The sequence below is a fragment of the Littorina saxatilis genome, linkage group LG4 (assembly GCF_037325665.1).
Source record: "Littorina saxatilis isolate snail1 linkage group LG4, US_GU_Lsax_2.0, whole genome shotgun sequence".
NCBI lineage: Eukaryota > Metazoa > Mollusca > Gastropoda > Littorinimorpha > Littorinidae > Littorina > Littorina saxatilis.
In genome coordinates, this window is record NC_090248.1 from 5,368,494 (window position 1) to 5,392,855 (window position 24,362).

The window sequence follows — 24,362 nt, forward strand, 5'->3', positions numbered from 1 at the left end:
ACCTCTTATTCCCCCCCCCCCTAACCTCTACCTCTTATCCCCCCCCCCCTAACCTCTACCTCTTATTCCTCCCCCCCTAACCTCTACCTCTTATTCCCCCCCTAAACTCTACCTCTTATTCCCCCCCTAACCTCTACCTCTTATTCCCCCTCCCCCCCCCCCCTGTGAAAACATTGGCCATAGATATATATGTGAATTACTTCCCTTGGGTATGAACATTTATGAATGATTAAATGGATGAAAGAAGGCCATACAAAATAAAAATCAGTAAATAACAAAATCACTTCCCTTGTGAGTAAAAACAGTCATACCAATGTTCCAACTTTTTGCTAAAAATTCGCCCACAATGTGACCTTCAAAGTTGAAAAGGGGTAATAGGCTGGGAAGCGTTTGGATGTGTGCGAAGTAATTGCTATAAAATTCATTTTAGGTGCAGTTGATTCATTTTAGTGTGCCTGCACACATCTAATCGAGTTGGCCGGGAAAAAACCATGCGATGAGTCCGAAATATCGTACATTTTATTTTAGTTTTCGGAGGGACAGTTTTTCACAAGCTACCCAAGGAAACTATTCAATAACATCACACATAGCTTAATCAGCATGGCGTAAGCAGTTTATTGGTCTCATCTATGTATAGATGTGAGTTGTTCTTCAGTACTGGTGACAGAAAGGGGGAAAAGTGGTCAAAATTCAAATCTCTAGTTTTGTTTTTGAAATATTGCTTTTCATAAAGCAGAAATACTGTAGTATCTGTTGTACATAAGAAAATATCACTGGTTCACATGGTTCCTACATAATCTAACTTTTAAAGCTGGTTCTTGTGTGTCTGTGTGTATGTTTGTATGATGACGATAGGACCCGAAACGGCTGCACGGACTGAGACAGGAATTGCAGAGAATGTTCTTTGCCACTCGAGTCGTGTCATGTGGTACTTTTGGAATAGCAAATTTGAAAGGATTCTTTAAAAAAACGGCGGAAAACATTATATACCCTGTGAGCTATCGAGGATCCTTCCCGTCTGGGCTGTCGAAACATGGTCTTGTTAAAAGACGTTTTCAAATGCGGTTAACGGAGAGATACACTCGAAGCACATTTAGCGAAGTTATGTTGCCAAATCATCAAAGATCAACATTTCACTACACGGATCGATGCACACAGTCGAAATAGATGTGACTTTCACACGACCGAAGACTACTTACTAGCAGACTAGCAGACGACAAGATCTAAATATTTAGATCAGTGAGAGCAATCCGTTGAAGAACAGTTACTCCGCTTATTCGTCTTCAGTTATAAGCTTATTTCCCCTGCCATAAGTTTCCTTGCAGATCTGCAGTCGCGTAGTGAAATGAACTAGTGTCATCGGAAGATTCTTCTCAGTCAATGATCAAAGCACAGTAAGTTCTATGCTGACAAAAGTCACTTTCGGACAACACGACGATTGACTTAATTTATGAGCCCAAAGGTAACAATATCAACAAGAATGTACGCATTTGACATTAAATGAAACATTCATAGACAGTTTGCAACTCACCAGATCTGCCAAAGAGCCGTCATTCGTGAAAAAAACGATAATTTTAATCCGACAGGTATCGGAAACAAGTCTTGGTCACCTGCGTTATTCCTTCCGAGGCGACGTGACGGCGTCACATTTGTTTGTTCATGGCTGTTTATCGCGAAACAACACAGTTGAAATTTGTGTGTAAAATACCACAAATGTGTGGTGAATCAGTTCGTCATCTGCGTTTCGATGGTAATTCAGTCAGATTGGAGTTACTTTGAATCGAAGGCGAGGGTAACCTGCGTTATTTGTGGGACGGCGTGAACACATTTGATTGCAATATTTTATACAGAAAGTAAATTTCAATGATTCTGGCTCAGACTTGTAGATCTGTTATGCAGTGTTTTGGTAGTGTATCTGCTTTTCTGCTATGAAGCTCATTTGGAGTGATACGCTGATCGAAGTGGGGTACCCTATGTGGGACATCAGCCGTATGCAGATTACGCCTCAGAACACTCTCGCATTTCACAAAGACAACAATAATTTGCAACATTTCAAGAACTGCATCAGTTTTATTAGATACTATTTCAACAAAAACAGCACAAACACGACTATTATCAACAACACAGAACGGGAGGTAAGTCTTCAAAGACGCACCAAATGTGCGTTCCCATTTTTGGACGCCATTTTTGCTAGCATTTTCACAGTACATCTTAATATTTCCAGATCTATTGGATGATTTTGGTATTTTCTTTGATTATGCCGATTCTCCTATTTCTCTGGCATGTACTGGGTGCTTTGTGACCAGTTTCTCCCCTGGACTGTATTGAAAAAATGCGTCCGTGTGAGCTGACCCCCACTTGTGACCAGTAGCAAAGAACAACTCATATATTTGTTTGTTCCCCAGGGGCGCATTTCACTGCTCGCATTATAATGATTGTTAGGCGATTGCAGATTCAGTCTTTGCCTATGTGCCTTGTGAAATTATGTCCATTGAGAACAACGTGGATCGTGCATGTGACTGTTAGGTAATAAGTTTTTTTCCATGTTCAGCTTCACCTACTTACGTTGCGTTTATTTATTAATCTGTGCATTTGTTAGTGGATACGTACATGTATTTCTTTCAAGGTTACCTAACATTATATCAGTGCAATAGGACAAGCAATCATTCAGCTCAGAAGGCCAAACACTGTTATTGCACCATTGCAGTTTGCACTTGGCGTGCAAATGCACCGATCATTCGGTTCACGGTTTCTGATCGATACCCTCAGCCACCTTGGCTGTAGCTGTTCTTACACAGAGGTACGGAAATTTGAACTGAATGCTGCGCAATCATATGGCATTGATCTCCCACCTACTAGTACTACTGTGTATGCCTGCCTGTGCAGAAATCCCCGACGCAATGCAGTCTGTCACAGACGTTGCATTCCATTCTAGCGAGCAACAAACGCAGCACAAAGAGTTGAGCGTGGCAAGGCAGAAGCGAGATCACACAGACATTCAGCTGATCTTGAGATATCTGCTTGATAGGAACCCTTTCACTGTGGATACAGCCCTCCGATCCATTTCAAGCGGAAAAGAAGCTGAAGCTATTGTGAATGCAGAACAAGCAAAAGGCGTAGGAAACAAGATTCTGAGCAGCATGATCGGAAATAATGTTGTGGATTTCACCTTTAAAAAGAAGGATCAAGCTGTAACCATGGCTCTGAAAGCCAAGTCGTCCAATCTGCACGATGATCTAGTACATGTTCACTCCATGCTGTTGTTCCAGAGACTAGTGACAACTGTGAAGAACACCAACAGATGTCTTGAGGACGCCTTTGCCTTTGAGATGTGCAGTGTCCCAGCATCGCTGTTTGATTCGGGTGGTCTGCCAAGACAAGGTACCAAGGCTGCACTGGCAACTTACATCTGGACTTCAACAAAGCAGGTAAATGGTGTTATTCCTGATGATGTAACATATGTCATCGATGGTGGCTTGCTGTTGCACTTTCTGTCCTGGTGCCGTGGTTCAACATACAACCAGCTTACTCCGAGTTACGCAGACTTTCTCATTCGTCATTTTGGCAAAGGAACTGTTGTTTTTGATGGATACAGCTGCGGACCTACCACCAAAGATGCAGCCCATTTGCGAAGAACAAGCAGAGCCAATACAGCATGTGCCATCACTTTTGAGGGTGACATGGTCCTGTGCGAACCAAAGGAGCGCTTCCTGACGAATCCAAACAACAAACAGCGGTTCATCAACCTCCTTAGTTCCCGTTTTTCACAGCATGGCTTTGACACTGTCCATACAACTGCTGATGCTGATAGGCTCGTCGTAAAAACTTCTTTGGAATTGGCAAGGAAGGGAAACGTGATTCTGGTTGGCGAGGACACCGATCTGCTCATCCTTCTGTTGTACCATCTTACGCCAGATCACTGCCCCGTCTTCTTCACATCAGTGAGATCATCGACAGCAAAATCAGCTGCAAAAGTGTGGGACATCAGAAAAGTCCAGACTGTTCTTGGATCTCAAGTTTGTGAGAACATCCTGTTTGCGCACGCCTTTGGTGGATGCGATACAATTAGCAGTCCATTCGGGATTGGAAAACCAATGTGTTTAACGAAATTGACCCAGTCAACAGTGTTCGTGCAGCAGGCCCATGTCTTCAGCGCCAGTCCTTGCAGAGACACTTGTGACAGGGGAGGCTACCGCTCCTTTCACAGCAGACTCTGCACCCGAGTTGTTGGCCTTTAAAAGTCAACACCGGTGTATTGTAGAATTCTGTTTGTGATGGGGTCTGGTGGTTTCCGAGTGTCTGTATGTTCATGGAAACCTTCGGGTTTGCATAACAGTTTTTATAGGGCTAAGAAATTAGCCCTAACATTTTCAATCCTGTTTGATTGCACTTCGCCTCCCAAGGTGATCGTAGTGTTTCGGCACTCGGTTACATCTGGTGCTTGCGAGCAGGGATGGGACTCGGCATGATATGTTCAGGTAATGGCATAATATGACCACTGAACATTTTCGTGCTGTTCCCATTCTGCGAACTTGGGATGGACAGTGGTCCCCCGGTTCGGAACTTCGGGACGAAGTTCATTCAAACGGGGGCGATTGTGACAGGGGAGGCTTCCGCTCCTTTCACAGCAGACTCTGCACCCGAGTTGTTGGCCTTTAAAAGTCAACACCGGTGTATTGTAGAATTCTGTTTGTGATGGGATCTGGTGGTTTCCGATTGTCTGTATGTTCATGGAAACCTTCGGGTTTGCATAACAGTTTTTATAGGGCTAAGAAAATAATTAGCTCTAACATTTTCAATCCTGTTTGATTGCACTTCGCCTCCCGAGGTGATCGTAGTGTTTCGGCACTCGGTTACACACTGATGAGCTGATAGGAGCAGGAGAAAGGGCCTTTGTAGAACTCTATGGGGGGAAGGAAAGAGACACTTAGAACTTCCTCCGCTACATCAAGTACATGCAGAAAGTCTCTACATGTACCTCATCGTTTCAGCCCTGCAAACTCCCACCTACATCAGCAGCAGCTAAATTCCATTCCATGAGAACATACTTCCAGGTGCAAGAATGGATGCACTTGCATCAAGAACAGTTCCTCCTGGATCCGATGGACTGGGGATGGGAAATTGTTCAAGGCGCCATGCTTCCTATTCTCATTGACATTGCTGCTGCTCCTGGTGATCTACTCGATGTCATCCAATCCAATCCAATCAATCAATGAGTCTTATATCGCGCATATTCCGTGGGTACAGTTCTAGGCGCTCCGCAGTGATGCCGTGTGAGATGAAATTTTATACGGCCAGTAGATTGCAGCCATTTCGGCGCATATTTACCTTTCACGGCCTATTATTCCAAGTCACACGGGTATAGGTAGACAATTATTAACTGTGCCTAAGCAATTTTGCCAGGAAAGACCCTTTTGTCAATCGTGGGATCTTTAACGTGCACACCCAATGTAGTGTACACGGGGGGAGGTTCGGACACCGAAGAGAGTCTGCACACAAAGTTGACTCTGTGAAATAAATTTCCGCCGAACCTGGGATCGAACTCACGCTGACAGCGGCCAACTGAATACAAATCCAGCGCGCTACCAACTGAGCTATATTCCCGCCCATCCGATGCAATTGCAAGACAGAGTGTCGAACAGCAAGATGTTCATGCCGAAAACACGGCCTCGTGTGTACGTCTGGCTGTAGAGAGTGCAGAGGGGAGAGCTGTGCCAACACTGTGACCGAGGTTGCCTGTGTAGGTACATCAGACGATGAAGACGGGTTTTAGCGTAAGTACGAGGTCATGTTGAATAGAGTGTGCGTGTGCATGTTCACATGTGTAATGCAACAGTAACGGGTAAAGGAGGGAGAATATCAGCACAGTAATTGTCAACTCACATACCTGTCAAACGCGACCCGGGAGACGCGCCCTGTGAAACCACACCGAATGCGCTAGATTTGAGCTTCGGCTACGTTATTTCGCGCTAAATAAATGCAATTGAACCCAAGGGCGGATCAATTCACTTTGGAGGGGGGGGGGGGGGTTACTGACGGCGCCTTCGGCGCCTAAGCCTCTAGGGGGGTCCGGGGGCATGCCCCCCCCGGAATTTGTTTTTATCCAAAGAAGCAAAATAGAGCTATCTGGTGCATCCTGAGCCAATAAATTACCTCTGAAACCTCTTACCAAAATGCTTTTTTTGGGGGGTGGGGTGGGGGGTTACGTAACCCGTGTAACCCCCCCCCCCCCCAGATCCGCCCTTGGAACCTATTTATCAACTGAATGTGCTTTTCTTACATACTATATGAGTGACATATGGCACATCCCTTAAAATAAGACATGTTATAGACGTGAGAGGTGAGGGACGGAGCATATTCGGAATACCGTTATTGCGCAGTTGTCATCATTCTTTAAAAGCTTCAAAAATATAGTTTGCATGGGAAAACGTTGGCCAACTCGGTTTTACCTGATCAATGGATGCATGTAGAGTACAAAAAAGGTGAAATAAATGTTATAGCAATTTGTTCACACAGGAGGTGAAATCTGATGAAATCTGCCTAGCCTATAACTGAACTTCATGTTTGGATGTCATGGAGTCGAACATGTCAGTAAATTTTGAAAGCCCTAGATTCATAAACATCTGAAAACTGCTCAACGTCTTTGCATCACGGCACATTAATAAAAGTAAGAGTTAGTAAGACTGGCCTAACTGCTATGGTGAGGCAGTAATCACTCGTTGATGAATTCTTTTCTTTCTTTATTTGTTGTTTAACGTCGTTTTCAACCATTTAGGTTATATCGCGACGGGAAAAGGGGGAGATGGGATAGGGGAAAGGGGGAAGATGGGATAGTGCTACTTGTCAATTGTTTCTTGTTCACAAAAGCACTAATCAAAAAACTGCTCCAGGGGCTTGCAACGTAGTACAATATATGACCTTACTGGGAGAATGCAAGTTTCCAGTACAAAGGACTTAACATTTCTTACATACTGCTTGACTAAAATCTTTACAAACATTGACTATATTCTATACAAGAAACACTGCTTAATATGTAGGTAAATGCACAACAGGTTGTGAACAGAAAATCCAAAAACGTAAGGTCTTAAAAGCGGGGAAGTTTGAAAAGGGGGGGAGGGGGGGACCTAAAATGTGGCGATCATAACAACCGGCATTGGTGGCCGAGTGGTAACGCACTTGCGCTCGGAATCGAGAGGTTGCGTGTTCGACCCTGGGTCAGGCCGCTATTTTCTCCCCCCTTTCCTAACCTAGGTGGTGGGTTCAAGTGCTAGTCTTTCGGATGAGACGAAAATCCGAGGTCCCTTCGTGTACACTACATTGGGGGTGCACGTTAAAGATCCCACGATTGACAAAACGGTCTTTCCTGGCAAAATTGTATTCTTTCTTTATTTGGTGTTTAACGTCGTTGTCAACCACGAAGGTTATATCGCGACGGGGAAAATTGTATAGGCATAGCTAAAAATGTCCACCAAATACCCGTGTGACTTGGAATAATAGGCCGTGAAAAGTAGGATATGCGCCGAAATGGCTGCGATCTGCTGGCCGATGTGAATGCGTGATGTATTGTGTAAAAAAATTCCATCTCACACGGCATAAATAAATCCCTGCGCCTTGAATATGTGCGCGATATAAATTGCATTACAAAAAACAAAACAAAATCCCTGCGCTTAGAACTGTACCCACGGAATACGCGCGATATAAGCCTCATATTGATCCCAGCGAAGCTGGAGGTATCCCGTGAACGCTATACTGTAATCGATTTGAGAAATGTGCATACCGAATAATACATGATAAAGAAGGATTCTTTGTGCCCGAAAATGGGCCACAGTTGGAGATGGAAGTTCACCAAAAATTGGGACCATACTAACAAAAATACGGTGGGTAAAATTGGCGCCCCCATTTTTTGAGCAAACGCCACCCAAGGCCGCTTTGGACGGGTAGAAATTCCGTAGTTTCCAAGTCTATGGATAAAGCTCGCGTAAGAAGAATACGTCACGGTCGAAAGTCTTTGACGTCAATTAATGCATCATGACGTCATGCCTCCCTGTAGTCTTTCTCTCTCGCGCGGTGTGTGTGTTTGTGTTCATTTTGTGCACATGTGTTAGTGTTACTGTTTGTGTGTGTGTGTGTGTGTGTGTATGTGTGCACACGTGCATGAGTCTGTACTCATGTGTGTGAATGTGTGTGTATTGTGTGTGCGCACGCGTGCATGAGTCTGTACTCGTGTGTGTGTGTGTGGTGTGTGTGTGTGTGTGTATTTGTGTGTGTGAGTGTGTGTGTGAGTGTGTGTGTGGTGTGTGTGTATTTGTGTGTGCGCACGCGTGCATGAATCTGTACTCGTGTGTGTGTGAGTGTGTGTGTGGTGTGTGTGTGTGTGTGTGTGTATTTGTGTGTGTGTGTGTGTGTGTGTGTGTGTGTGCGCACGCGTGCATGAGTCTGTACTATGGAAAGCCGTTTGGCTCATAACCATTACACGCGTAATAAAACATAAATACACGTGTAATAAATAATTGATACACGTGTAATAAATGATTAATGCACGTGTAATAATCATTTTTACGCGTGTAATAAATAATTCATACACGTGTAAGAAATGATTAAATACGCGTGTAATAAATATTTCATGCGCGTGTAAGAAATGATTAAATACGCGTGTAATAAATATTTCATGCGCGTGTAAGAAATGATTAAATACACGTGCAGGAAATAGTTTATACGCGTGTAAGAAATGATTAAATACACGTGTAGGAAATTATTTAAATACACGTGTATTTAATCATTACATACACCCGTAATAAACTTAAAACTTGAATCGGAAAATATACGACATGCAAAGCAACAACTCTCGTCTATTCTACTTCCGGTTCGCGCGCACAACAACCGACTTCATCTGATAAAACAAGTAACTTACCTTTCCAATGCTGTGCGAGCCTGGGCAAAGGCGTTAAATTGTTCTCGCAAACCTTCTAAGGTGACATTGACGTTTGCCGCTTCCGCCATCTTGAGCTGTAAGCGTGCAAAGCGAGGCGATGAAGACGCATAGAGTGTTTTTCATGTGGATTCCCAGTCCGAGTTTTTAAGTCGCTTAACCACGTGACTCCTGCATTTTTAACGCTTGTATGAAATATTTAGCCTATTACACGCGTATTTATTCATTTCTTACGCGTGTATGAAAAATGTATTACACGTGTATTTAATCATGTCTTACACGTGTACGAAATGATTAAATACACGTGGAATAAAAATGTTATACACGTGTACGAAATGATTAAATACACGCGTAATAAATATTTCATGCGCGTGTAAGAAATATTTAATACACGCGTAAGAAATATTTCATGCGCGTGTAAGAAATAATTAATACACGCGTAATAATCATTTCATGCGCGTGTAAAAAATATTTAAATACACGTGTAATAAATAATTACACGTGTATTTAAATATTTCTTACACGCGCATGAAATGTTAATTACGCGTGTATTTAATCATTTCTTACACGAGTATGAAATATTTATTACACGTGTATTTAATCATTATGCTATTCCATAGCATGAGAAAAAAGATAAATTACACGTGCGATAAGAAATAAATACACGTGTATTAGTCATTTATTACGCGTGTATTTATGTTTTATTACACGCGTAATGGTTATGAGCCAAACGGCTTTCCATACTGTACTCGTGTGTGTGTGTGAGTGTATGTGTGTGTGTGTGTGTGTATTTGTGTGTGTGTGTGCACGCGTGCATGAGTCTGTACTCGTGTGTGTGTGAGTGTGTGTGGGGTGTGTGTGTGTGTATTTGTGTGTGTGTGTGCGCGCGCACGCGTGCATGAGTCTGTTCTCGTGTGTGTGTGAGTGTGTGTGGTGTGTGTGTGTGTGTGTGTGCATACGTGTATGTGTGGGCGTGTATGTGTGTTTGTTTGTAAAGGTGTGTATGTCTGTCTGTCCATATGTGCGTATGGGTGTGTTTTGTGTGTATGAAGTTTTTGTGAGAGAGTGTGTGAGTGGTGGCTATGGGGTGCGGCTCCACCAGTTCCCAGTACTCCAGCGCTGTTACAACCCTGCGCTCTCAATCAACGATTCGTAGCGCTAAGGAGGGGATGCCCGTCTCTCTCTCTCCCGCTGTCGAGTGGTACCATCCCTCACTCCGACCGGGGTGCTGTATCTTTACAGCATAGAACCACTCATGGTTCGTCCACAACACAAGTCTTACGGTGTTCGACCTCAGTGTTCGGTGAGCAGCGTTTTCGCCCAACGCGGAGACATCAAAACACGTCTGTCCTCCTCGACTGTCAAGCACGCTCTACTCTTTCACACCCCACAAAGCTAACCTCTTTTTCTCCCATTGGCCACAGCAGCCAATGGAAATACGCCTTACAAAAAATAGGTCACGCTGTCCAGTCGTGATACTTCAAGTATGGCAAGCCAATCTGTACACATTTGTTTAAACCATCCAATACTGAATTATGTACAAATCCATTTGTCACAATGATTGCCTTATTGTTTACCGAAATATGCCTATTATATTGCACCGTTTGCAACTTTGTGCTCGGATTTACCGCATATGTCGAGACGTTTTTCTTCAATAGTTTTGGACGTTGTTTATGCGTTTTCTGCTGATTATCGGCTTGTTTTGTTTGAGCGAATAAATTGTCCGCAATAATAACTGTAGATGATGAAATTTCAAGTTTGATTTGATGAGTATCTAATTTGTAGGGTAATTTTGACATTTTTTATGGATTTTAAATTCGCAGTTAACTCAGTGTAATTATAGTGCCGAAAGGGAAATATACGTTGGTTAAGCTAGTTTACTTTGATAATTTATGCGCGAATTCATGGTCTGACCGGATTTGACTATTTGAGACTTTGGACGATTCGCTTAATTTCGCTGCCTATTTTGTTTATTCAGTGTTAGTAATTCTGGTATTTGAATGTTATGAGTTATTACTTACTTAAGCCGGAATCTGCGTCACGTCAATGTAATAATTATGCTTTAATGATTTGTGCTTTCTTTGACGCCGTCTCACCATTTAAAGAGGTGATTAACATGTTTGAAGTTATGCGTTTATGAGAATGTGCTTTGATGTTTCATCTTAGTTATTCTAGTATTCTAAATTACTTTTTGTAGTTTTCACCAGGGTCAGCGTCATGGTCACGGCACAGGGTACAACAATAAACCTCCCGTAACATCATCACCTGCGTGAATTCTTCAGCGTGAGAAAGAGGCAGTTAGCGTGTCCCATAAACTGAATAGCCAGATTTTTTAGTAATCTCGACAATAACTAATGTCAAGTTTTCGGTGTCGATCTTTTCGTTCCAGGATGACAGCCTGACTAGATGTTTTGATATCGCTTCATGTGACTTTTCTGTATATCTGTTTGTTTGCTGTCTCTAGATTGCACCAGCAAAGAGTAAAGCAATAAAAAAATCATATCGCATTAATGCAAGCTTCCATGTACATCCGCATATTATATTTTATAAAATCATTGTAGCCAATATCTTTTCAAATACTTCAACAGTGAAGCAGAACCAGGAGACAGAAAGCTTGGTTGTTCCTGTAGTTGGTTCTACCCTCGGCGCTGCAGTGATAATAACCATTGGACTTGTCGCTGTAGTGTGGTAAGGGAAAAATCAACCACGTACGCGCACACACACACACACACACACACGCACACACACACACACACACACACACACACACACACACACACACACACACACACACTTACACACACACACACGTTAGTTGTGTAAACTAAGAATAAGTGCCCACGACCTGAAAAATGAAACTGGTAGATACAGCAATGCACCTAGGGAAAATGGATTATGTGAAACATGTGGAGTAATAGAAGATGAAATGTTCTAGATAACTGCATAAAAAAACAATACGAACATCTTTCATGAGTGAAATTAATCGACCTATATATCCATATGATGTACAAAGTCAACTTTTGCAAGAAGACAAAGTACAAACCAAATGTGGAGAATTTGTATATATTTGCTTAAAAAAAAAGAAACAATGTAATCATTTGGTTATTTATCTTCCCGCGTCTTATAAACACTACGTTTCATGACAATTAAGTTTATTCGTATTATTCGTATTCGCACGCACGCACACACACACACACCCACGCATACACACCCACGCACGCACGCACGCTCGCACTCACGTACAAGCACACACACACACACACACACACACACACACACACACACACACACACACACACACACACACACACACACACACACACACACACATATATTTCCTTTCAGTAAAACATGTAACTATATGTGCAACGACTACTGGTCCTGTTAAACCCTCTTTCACAGTTAACGTCACAGGCAGAAGAACAGTTTGGTCCATATAGAACCCCTCTTATCGGCACACTAAGAAGCATGGAAGTACGATAGTACCTGCTATTGAGAATGTGTACACAGGCAACCATTTCCCCCTTCCTCGCTCTCTCTGCTCGGTATTTGTGCCTTTTACTAAATTTAGATGTACACTTTTTCTAGTCAGCACATTCTGTTTACATCAGGAATGTGTACACCTCGCGGCCACTTGACGTAGTTTTAACTGAATTCCTGTAGTGTGACTAGGATAATATTTTATGTTCCAAACATTACCCATGTGTTTTCATAAGCCTAATCTCACGACACCGAATTCTGGTTTCAGCTGGTTTCGCCGGCCCAGAGCAGACTCTAGAGAAGACCACAGTAGAGATGTTTCCCCTGCAGGTAAGTCATTATATAAAGGACGCCAGCTTGTTACACGACTCTTGTAACAGAAAAACAGGTAACACGAGATCAATACTCTTGGTTGGTATAAATGTGTGTTTCAATGAGTTGGTCTTCATTTGTTCAGCTGCACAAGAAATTATATTTTCGTTATAAAAGCTAATTAGAATTGCTGAATTCATAAATGCTCTGCTCGTGTTGTATATTCCATGCGTCTTATGTTGTTACTTTCAAGTATTTCAAATATACTTGGTGTTGTTACAAGACAGTGTGTATGTATTTGACCAACAGAAATGAAGCAAGTGGAAGTACCTCTAAAATAAATTTAGCAGATTACGGTGTCTATAGATTAATAATCGGGATGAACTCAGTGTAACACAGAGCACTATAAACTGTGTCATATTTTCAGAGCCTGAAACGTCTCACGGTGACGTCACAACAGATCCAGGCCGCCCAGCGTCATCTTCACCAACCTTGGGTGAGGACGACACATACTACGAGATAAGTGACGTCAATAATGCAGATGATGTGAAAAAACAAGAGAACAACTATGACAGCCTCCACCCTTACGCCAACGCTGACGCTGATAGAACACCTTACATGGAGTTGGCGGTTTTTTCCCGAAGTCACCACATCGTCAAGTAAGGCGGATCAGGTCAACAGTGAATATTCCTGAATGTGGAAAAGATAGCAAAGTGGATTTAACAAGATGTATGTACAATAGGAAAGGAAATTCAAAATAATTAAATCGGTTTTTCATGGAATAATGTTCCCACAGTTGTTTCGCCGAGCTATTCTCTAGTCCTTTGAACGAAAAGTGCAAAGCCTTTGTTGAAACTAATACGTTTTAAGATCATACATAAGCAGGATTTAGACCTAGTTATTCAGTCATGGATAATCTGTTTACAATGTGCAGTATCATTGAAAGATTACTGAGTGATAACAAAGCGTGTCATTTATCAATATGAAAACAAAAATTGTTTGAGAACTGGTGTTTGGGGAAAAAAAACAACCTACTACTGCGTTATTTTAGAGTCTGAAAATTGCAAGTCATCAGGGGTAATTACACAGGTTGTGTGTGTTGGTTGACGGTTAATACTTGCCAATTTGTTCACAAAGAATTTAGTTCCTCCATTATGAAAATGTGTCCCCGGAAGCGTTTGAGTTATTGTGAACGATGCAAAAGAGCATCATTATACAGTTTATGGACATGTGCTTATTTGCAAACTGGTAAGATTGTGATAATATGACTGATCAAAAAGATTAGTTGCTATATTAAAATAATGTGTTCAGAATGACTTGCTGCATTAAACTAAAGTAATGTGCCAGCCATCATTGCCATTGTCATATATAATAATGAACATAGGTTTTAATAAAACACGTCGCGTGAAGCAAAATTACTTCATTTAGTCAATCTGTCGAACTCACCAAATGAAATTAAACGACTGCAGTCCTTTTTTCATTAAACCTTTATAGCTTTGTAGGGGACCGCGGCCATGCGCCAAAAGAGCGCTGAACATGTAAACGAAATAAGCGTGCAAAAAGTGACAAGCCGGTATAGCTCTTCTGTATTCTTTTAAATTTTCTGAGCCTGCTTTTTATCCAAATATAATATATTCATATATTTTTTTGAATCAGAATAAAATCCTTTTTGGATCGATTGCTAAAATTTTAATTTTAATTAGAATTTTGAAATTTTGAATGACCAAACTCATTAATTAGTCATTAAAGGCACAGGAAGCCTCCCGTAAACCACCACAGATACTGTCAGACTTTTACACACAGTACAAACACCCTTTCATTTAAACACTCACCGCTTTTGAACATCCTAGGTGCCCTCCGTAAAGAGCGAGCAATGTTCTAAGAATTGTTTTTTGCGTGGTTCATCTTTCCCCTGAGCCAACGCGAACCCGTGTGATCCAGTTTCTTTTTTTCACAATGTAGTCGTCAGTTTGTGATTCCAATGGGACTCGCTATAAGATTATCTGCAATAGCACCATACTGTGTACCTCTGAATATAAACGCAACAAACGGCCGCGATTCACATGAACTAAAGCGGTGACAGTAAACTATTCAGAGGAACAGGCGCTAGACACAACCGTCGTCTGCTACGAGAAAGGCGGTTTGCGTGACACGTTCCTGCGCTTTTCTTTTTTCAAACTTTCAAAACTTCGAATTGTACTGATCTTGTCTTTATGATAACAACATTAGTTTATGATTTAAGAATGTTTCTGTAACAAGCTGTTAGTGTATAATCTAGATTTTAAAAGTTAGTTCTAGCGCCAAAACGAGGCGCCTGATTTGCTGATCAGATGGTCCACGAAAATAAATTATTTTAAAATTGCTTGCTCTCAAGCGGTGAGTGTTTAAACGAAAGGGTGTTTGTACTGTGTGTAAAAGCCTGACCGTCTCTGTGATGGTTTACGGGAGGCTTACTGTGCCTTTAAGACTCCACGCTGAAATGCAATCCTATAGTCCTGCTTCATCTAAGATATTGCCTGTCCAAAATGTCAATCACTTTGATCGAAACATGAGGGCGTGACAGTGCTACCTCAACTTTCACTAAACGCCGGATATGACATCATCAAAGACATGTATCAAAACATAATAACCAAAAAGACGTCTGGGAATATTACACCCAGGAACTTTCATGTGAAGTTTCATGAAGATCGGTCCAGTAGTTTTCTCGGAACCGCTCTACACACACACACACACACACACACACACACACACACACACACACACACACACACACACTGATACACACACACACACACACACACACACACACACACACACACACACACACACACACGAAAACACACAAACACACACACTACGCCACCCTCGTCTCGATTCCCAGTCTATGTTAAAACGTTTAGTCAAAACTTGACTAAATGTAACGATGGTAAGATACCAAAAGGCAAACATTTTTGTTTTGATAACAATAGATTAGAAACTGTGAATTACTTGGATTATTTGAGTTTGAGAGTACATGTATATCTAAATTAATAAGTGCAATGTATGACAGATCGATTTTTATGAGAGCTTTTCCTAAATATTTGAGAGCAATTGTTCCTTACCCTGCAATGCGTTAATAAAGTGCTCAGCTATTATATTGAATTGGTTAGATAGCATAATGCGCCCAAGATAATGAGCACAATTGGTGTGGTTGTATCTCCATTTGTTTTTTGTAAAGGAGTTAAAAGGAACTTAAGTGACTTCAGTTTGACTATATTTATCAATATAAAGGTTTAAATTCAGCTTAGATAGATTTTAAGGGAACATTATAAACAAAATGTTATGTCATTGTTTTCTTTTATTTAGTGTTGTAATCGTATTATTGATAGTGATGATTGCTGTTTTACACACTTAAATGTTTGCAGCACATTCTGGATTTGTGTTTTTTACTTTGTGTCTTGCCCTGCCATTATCGCCGACGTCCACATACTTTAAAATTGATTCTACTAAGCAGAAAAAGTCACTGTTGCAAGTGATCCTTTTTTTGTTGGGGGTGGGGGGGGGGGGGTATTTGCATAAAGAATAGTAGTTATACTTTAAGTAGCATTCTTATTCTTGTTTGCTTTAATGATGTAATCTGTACTTGTTGATAACTTAGGCATTTTGTGTTCAACAATGCTATGTTTTTGTGAGTGTGTTTTTCTTGTACAAAAATTACACGTTTGATTTTGTTTTGATTGTACATTTTTGCATGATGGATTCCAGCATTTACACTTAATCTTGAACTTTGAAACCCTTGCAGACAACCTCGAATCAAGTAAAATACAGAAAGTACGGTCTGAGGTGTGAACGTTAACAAAAAAATATGTAATGACAATCTAAATGCTAAAGGATTGCTAGACTTGATATCCAACCGTCAGTCATGTTTGTCAAATGTTCAAGCTATTCTTAGAAGGAGGTCATCCAAAGTAATGATATTGATGAGGAAAATCCACTTATCTGCTAGAAACAATGAACTGTTCTACTTTCAACAGCTGAATGGCCCAGGTGTGGCCCTGACTCAAAGTGAGTGAGTCAAAAACCACTGTTAAAAATGGGTCCCAGTGTTCTGAAACTACATGAACTTCAATGCGGTTTGTTTAAGGTTGTTTAATTGATTCACGGAGGATAATGATCAAAGTATAATACCATTATGTATGTGGTGTTGTTGCTCTATTGTTCTGATGGTTGTTGTTTTGTGAAATCTTCTCAGTCAAACCAATACGAATTGAGTCGAGCCAGCGAAGTCGTTCCTTGTTCTTTACTTTCCCAACGTTCCCGCTCGACTGCTGAGATCTCTTTCGAGTCTCGCGGTCTCACGTGATCATACATTGCAACACGTCTTATTAGTGCGCCACAACGCAATAGACAGTCATCGTCTCACATTTACTTATCTTGTTTAAAAGTGTTAATAATTACGGCATGTTCTTATCATGTGCGTATTTCCTGTTGAACATGTCACTTTCAAAGGTCGTGGAAGTATTAATAAAGTTGGTATTCAACATTGTAGGGGTCATAGCCGCACTGTGTGTGGTAATATCGTCTTGTAACCTCAACATTTCCTGAGTGGTAATTAAGCTTGCTCATCACCTTATCTTGAATTATTCTGAACATCAACTTTTGAATCCATAGAATGCTGAACACTTACCAAACATGAGTTAATGTGTATATACCACGTGTGCAATAGTATTGATTTATTTCTGACTGTATCCTGCACTCCTGCCGTGTGTATGTCTTTGCAGTAGTGCATGGAAACAAAACTTATATTGTCGTGAACTCGTCGGAAGCATGCTTTTTGTTCATTGGTTGATTTTTTGTAAGATACCTAACGTGATACTCTTTTATTCCGCGTATACTATGTATCCAAAAACACAGCCACACTGGAAAGAAACAGAAACAAAATAGAGCTCATATTTGTTTTTTATCCGCCAGGTTTGTAAAGGTAATGTACCGTAACATGTATTTGCTATTGCATCATTTTACGTTTAGCTATTGCTTTATCTACGCCTCCCGCAGTGGGGCACTGCGGTTATGAAATTAAAGGCCCCTCCTGTTTTTGGAACCGCAGGAGCTTTCTAGTTTGCTGTTAGGTAGATTTTTGGTTCCTCTTTCCTGTCATGCTCTCTTTTTCTTCATGAATTCTATTATTTTTTCTGCCTTCTTGCTCATTCACCTGTATTTTTTCCAAAAATCTCTTCTCTTGCCGCTTGTCTCGCGATTCATGTATAGTTTAATCTGTTAGTGTTCTGATGTAAGTCCAGCAGTAGATAGGTTAAGCCTATTTTAACATACTGGAAACTGGTAATCTTCCAGTAGGTATTAATTTAGTTTTACTAAAGCCTGCTGGGACACAAGTAATGGGTTAGTGCATTTGTAAACAGGAATCGCTTGACAAGTGGCCCCCTTCACCCCCCCCTTCCTCGTCCTGATATGGCTCTGCGTAGTCGGCTGGACGTTAAGCAACAAATAAACAAACAAACAAATTATCTACGCCTAATATGTGTGACTGTATTATATTTTCTGGTTTATAAAGTGTGTGTTTGTGCATTGTGTTAGTCGTTGTGATTGTTGTAAGTTTATTTGTTTGTTTTTGTCTGTCTTTAGCTTCCGCAGTAAATATTATTCTCGTTGGGTTGCTTCTTCGTGAATGAGCAATGCGCATTTCTAAATTAGTGACGAAAATTTAAGAAAAACAAGAATACCATGTTTCTTTTCGCGTCTCATCCGGGTTCACACTGTAAAGAACGAACTAAACATGGCCAACAAATTATTGCAACAATTATTTCGCACCCAAATTAAAGCATTAATTCCCGTGTAATGTCATTAAACCTTATAAGGCCAGTTAAGGCCGTTCACTTGACGATCATGTTCATATTTTGGATTAAAGATATCTTTTACAGGGATCACGTGACCGCCGCTCAAATACAGGTACCCTCAAAATCGAACAGGGAAAAACAGAAGGGCCCAATTAAAAATCGAAAACAAATCACAATAGGCAACACTTTGCCACTTTTACATACGGGAAGAAATTCAAATCGATTATCTACCCTGCACATGTTGATTTGTCTAGTTAGCTTGCGTATTTCGTGTGCTATGCTATTCCTGCTGATGCAAGTGTCGATCGCATGACAAAAAGCGCTGCACTTTAGCAATGACTTGGTGGACTGTTTTGGAATTTTTAGAATAAATCATCAACATACGGAAGATACTTTGAGCAAAATTGCATTGTTACAGTTATGTCTTAAGATGTTATGCAATGTTTCAGAAAAAGTTGTTAAACTCGCCATAAGATTGTTCACTTGTACGATTAAATTTCAATATGTACAGTTTGTTTGTGATTGGTAAGAATGCATTTTGCAAGTTGCACTAGTGTGAGAGCATGGATCTGAAAGATGTCGGATTTTCTGCTGCAAAACACCTCGGGTCGCCTGCGGCATGGGCTCGGCATACAGCATTAGGATGTCGGCTAAAAGGCGGTTGAGGTACGGCATGTGACGCTTCAGCCGCTGCAACGCCTCTTTGCAAAACATCAGCGGGGCGCAGGCAGTTGCTGCCCTCGCCCCGCTTAATTTGCCGCCTTCGCCCCGCTGCCGGCCCGATTGTGCATTGCTGACTGGGTCGTGGTTGTGCGATGGAATTACAAGAACATCCTCCACATTTTGTCAAATCACAAACAAATTATATTGGATGGGGTTGAGGAGGTGAGAGGATATTAGTACTGGGGTGGAGGTGGGGGCTCTACTCGTGTCTACTTGTACAGTTGTGTGGCAGCATTATTAGGCAGGACAGCACACCCCGCCTCATTACCCCACCCAACCTATGTCAAGATCATGTATGTCTCAGGCAGTTTGAGTACATCAACTGCAGGCAGCAAAACGTTGGTCAAGATCAGTTCGCCCTCTGGTGCAAATCTGACATCCCTTTTTGACAAAACAATGGGACGAGCTCACCTGACGGACCAAGATTATGTTCGCCTTTTTGTGAATATCAGAGTCCAGGAAATCTGGCATCTGCTCAGAATCACCGAAGCAGCCAACAAGGTCACTGTAGAGCTGGCAATCCGTCCCGGTATTACAAGAGCTTACCAGTGGGGTGCTTCGCGTCCTGGGCCTGCTTGCCCGCTTAGCTCCCATCTGGCACTCACCAGGCGAAGAGATCAGACATGATGTGCTCAATCATCTGATGGAACTCTCGCCAATCAAGCTCTGATGCACGGTGCATAGATCAAAGACAATACGCTGGCATTTCACAATAAAGGTTGGTGTGTCATATGACCGATGTTCTCGCCAGTTCCTCTCAAAGCGACATACGTATGTCTGAAACACTCAGGACACTGCAAATTCTCCTTTTCACATGTGAATACCTGTGTTAGGTGAAATTGTATTTGCTGAGCAAGATTTTGATCTGACAGTTTTGTTTGCAAACGTTCTAGATAAGAGTGCACTGAAGATAGTTTATGTTTTTAGCCTTCCAGGTCCAAAATACGCCACAGGAGAAAAACAGAAATAAACAAATATCATAAACGTCTGCTCAAAATCATGCTGGAGACTTGTTTCGGGATAAAAATGATGAATTGTGTTGAATTAAGAGATATACATGGCTCTGTTTGTTTGTTTGTTTGCTTGACGCCCAGCCGACCACGAAGGGCCATATCAGGGCGGTGCTGCTTTGACATATAACGTGCGCCACACACAAGACAGAAGTCGCAGCACAGGCTTCATGTCTCACCCAGTCACATTATTCTGACACCGGACCAACCAGTCCTAGCACTAATCCCATAATGCCAGACGCCAGGCGGAGCAGCCACTAGATTGCCAATTTTAAAGTCTTAGGCATGACCCGGCCTGGGTTCGAACCCACGACCTCCCGATTACGGGGCGGACGCCTTACCACTAGGCCAACCGTGCCGGTACATGGCGCTGTGCTCTGTGGACTTGTTGGGTGTCATGATGTAAAAACAACCTACCCTCTCGTGCCCATCGTCCCACACATGGGACGGGGGTATTTAAGCGCCTAAAGTAAAAGGATCTAAGTTGTAATCAACATTATTGTTTGATTTGCTAATCTGACATAAAAAGCAACATCTTTATAGATATTTCATTAAAAAAAAATGTGGGCATAAATGGGTTAACTTAAGTAATTGTTTGCATGGCTTCACTGGAGCACATTTAGCACAACATTGCGTGCCTGTGTCTGTATTGAGGAAATACAATTATCTTGCTTGTTATTTTTTCCTCTTTGTCCACATCTCTTCGAGCGTAAAGGATGTTATCTGGTTGCCCTTCGCAGAAATCTTGTAAAACGTTTAACCTTGACAATAGTTACTTCCCGGTTGCTTTTCAGTAACTACTCTATACTTTGAGGCGAATAACTGCACTGCGATTGTTGGGATATCGTCTTTCAGTCGCTTTCAAAGAAATCAATACGTTAAGCCAGGAGACTGTTATCTGGCGGTGAACAGCGCTGTAGAATAATGTTTTATTATCATTATTATTACAAGCACAGAGACAGCTGACAATCTTGTCACACAGTTAGCGTACGTTTTCGCATTGCAACAATGCTGTTTGACTAATTTAATTGGGGACAAGGTTAGTTTGCAAGAAATGCACATAGCGGCAGAAGAACATGTTAATCCCTGCTAGGCGGAGTGATTGGATGTAATGCATGGTCTTTATATGTCTTTTGCTTCAGTGCCTTCTTTTTCTGAGATGTAAAATAGCCTGTTAAAAACGTGTTTTTCTGTGCATCTGTTTAGTTAAGAAACAAAGACACGATGTTCGTTTTTGATCTCACAATAAAATCACACATATTACATATGTGACCCTCCACCACGGAATGAGTCGCATGTCACCTTTGCATGATGTTCATATTTTTACATTTTCTTAAAGAGTTTGTTTATGCTCTAGCTAGTGGTGAAAACAGTTTTAGAAAAGAGCGAACACTTTTCGAGTTATAAGCCTGTGACTAAGGTGACCGTCACACTGTTACCAGACATCCCCCGGACTTATATGAAGCCTAGCGCAGAACCGCGCGAGGTGACATGCGACTCATTCCGTGGTGGAGGGTCACATATGTATATTTTTGGATTTAGTGATGCAAACAAAATTAGAATGCAAGGACAATTCCTTTACCTTGGTAATTGCAATCAATAAAACAAAGCAAACAAACACAGACACAAAAACAAAGAAAAAAAACGCGAGCACAAATTTACACCATAGCCTCTTTCTCGATTGACAATCTGCCGGAATACATTCAATCAAATATTGACTTGTTATAAAAACCATAGACCATTTATCCTGGACCGCCAACTAGCTCTCTCTCCACTCTATCTCTCTATTACGAGGTAGCGCCTCTCGTGGCCTTTCAGAAATCAATCAATCAATCAATCAATATGAGGCTTATATCGCGCGTATTCCGTGGGTACAGTTCTAAGCGCAGGGATTTATTTTATATTTTTTTATGTTTATTTTATGCAATTTATATCGCGCACATATTCAAGGCGCAGGGATTTATTTATGCCGTGTGAGATGGAATTTTTTTGCACAATACATCACGCATTCACATCGGCCAGCAGATCGCAGCCATTTCGGCGCATATCCTACTTTTCACGGCCTATCATTCCAAGTCACACGGTATTTTGGTGGACATTTTTATCTATGCCTGTACAATTTTGCCAGAAAAGACCCTTTTCGTGGGATCGTTAACGTGCACACCCCAATGTAGTGTACACGAAGGGACCTCGGTTTTTCGTCTCATCCGAAAGACTAGCACTTGAACCCACCACCTAGGTTAGGAAAGGGGGGAGAAAATTGCTAACGCCCTGGCCCAGGGTCGAACTCGCAACCTCTCGCTTCCGAGCGCAAGTGCGTTACCACTCGGCCACCCAGTCCAGAAATCAGGGAGACGTCATATCCGGTGTCGATTGTAAACATGGACGCTATTATCGAAGTTGCCGAGGTAAGTTCTGAAAATGCTAAAATAAACTCAGCAAAAGTGCATATGGAACATGTTTTTCGATGAGTTTTGTTAAGTTTAGTTTGGAGTTTTGGAAAATCCAGTTCATTGTCACCTCCCATTGTCACAAATAACTGGAGCGTGCTTTCTTTCCACTGTCTTCGAATCGCTGGCCTTTCAAGCCGGACGTGACGCGCCCCTGAAAGTCGAGAGAGAGCTGGGGTCGTAACCTCGAAGGGTCACGTGACGAGTTGGCGGTCCAGGCTATTTGGTCTACGTATAAACACACACACTCACATACACGCAAGCACACACACACACACACATACACACACACACACACACACACACACTCACTCACACACACACACACATAGGTGGTTTTACAGTCATTTGGGGTCGGCTGTGTATCAAAATGCCATCTTGCTCAAAACACAGGCATTTGGGGTCTCTTTTGTTTTACGTGTTAGAAAGTTTCTTAAAACTTCAATGAGCGTTAAATGCCATTTTAAAGTGTGAAAACTCATTTCAGGAGGTTATTACATAAAATGCAACCTCCAGCGTGATTTTTAGAAAAACAGGCATTTGGGGACGATGTTTGCTGTACAGCAGTGAAATGGGGACGTATGTGGCCACAAAGTGCAGAGCTAGAATTACGTTATCGGTGCTATGAATGTTTTAGGTGTTAGAATGTTTGTTAAAACTTCAATGAGCGTTAAATGCCATTCTAAAGTGTCAAAACTCATTTCAGGAGGTTATTACATAAAATGCAACCTCCAGCGTGATTTTTTAGAAACAAACAGGTATTTGGGGACGATGTTTGCTGTACAGCAGTGAAATGGGGACGTCCAAAAGTGCAGAGCTCCCGCAGAGCTATATGAATGGTTTCATCACATACATGGCGCTAGGCGACATATGTTGTGAAAAATTTTACAAATCACGTTTTTGCGCCCGATATTTTCTTGTCATCTCCAAAGTCAAGGGACAAACACGAAATTCCTTGACTTTTGGGGTAGCGCGACTCTGTTAATTTTAAGAATTAAAAAAAAAAAAAATTCATTACTAGGATGTCCCATCGTTGGGAAATTCCGGTCGCTTCCTCCGAGTGGAAAGCTAGCAGTGACAGAGTCGCACTACCCCAAGTCAAGGGATCTATTAGTCCTGTTTCGCCGTTATCCCAATTCGCCCCCATCCCATTTTGGCGACATTTCTCAGGCCAAGTGTCATTTTACCACCATATCCTGCACCATTAGCTCGACATCCCATTTTGGCGCAATCCCGTTTCGCCGTTAGCCCATTTCGCCCCCATCCCATTTTTGCGACATTTTACAGGCCAAGTGTCATTTTACCACCATGTCATGTACCATTAACTCCACGTCCCATTGTGGCGCAATCCCGTTTGGCCGTTATCCCATTTTGCCCCCATCCCATTTTTGCGACATTTCATAGGCCATGTGTCATTTTGCATGCCATTCTAAAGTGTCAAAACTCATTTCAGGAGGTTATTACATAAAATGCAACCTCCAGCGTGATTTTTTAGAAACAAACAGGTATTTGGGGACGATGTTTGCTGTACAGCAGTGAAATGGGGACGTCCAAAAGTGCAGAGCTCCCGCAGAGCTATATGAAAAATTTTACAAATCACGTTTTTGCGCCCGATATTTTCTTG

General features: G+C 41.7%; 1 protein-coding gene across 1 annotated transcript in view; it reads left to right on the top strand.

Annotated features, from left to right (window-relative positions):
• LOC138963941 (multiple epidermal growth factor-like domains protein 11) overlaps positions 1–24,362 on the top strand; it is a 231,214-nt gene that overhangs the window by 19,075 nt on the left and 187,777 nt on the right. The window lies entirely within an intron of this gene.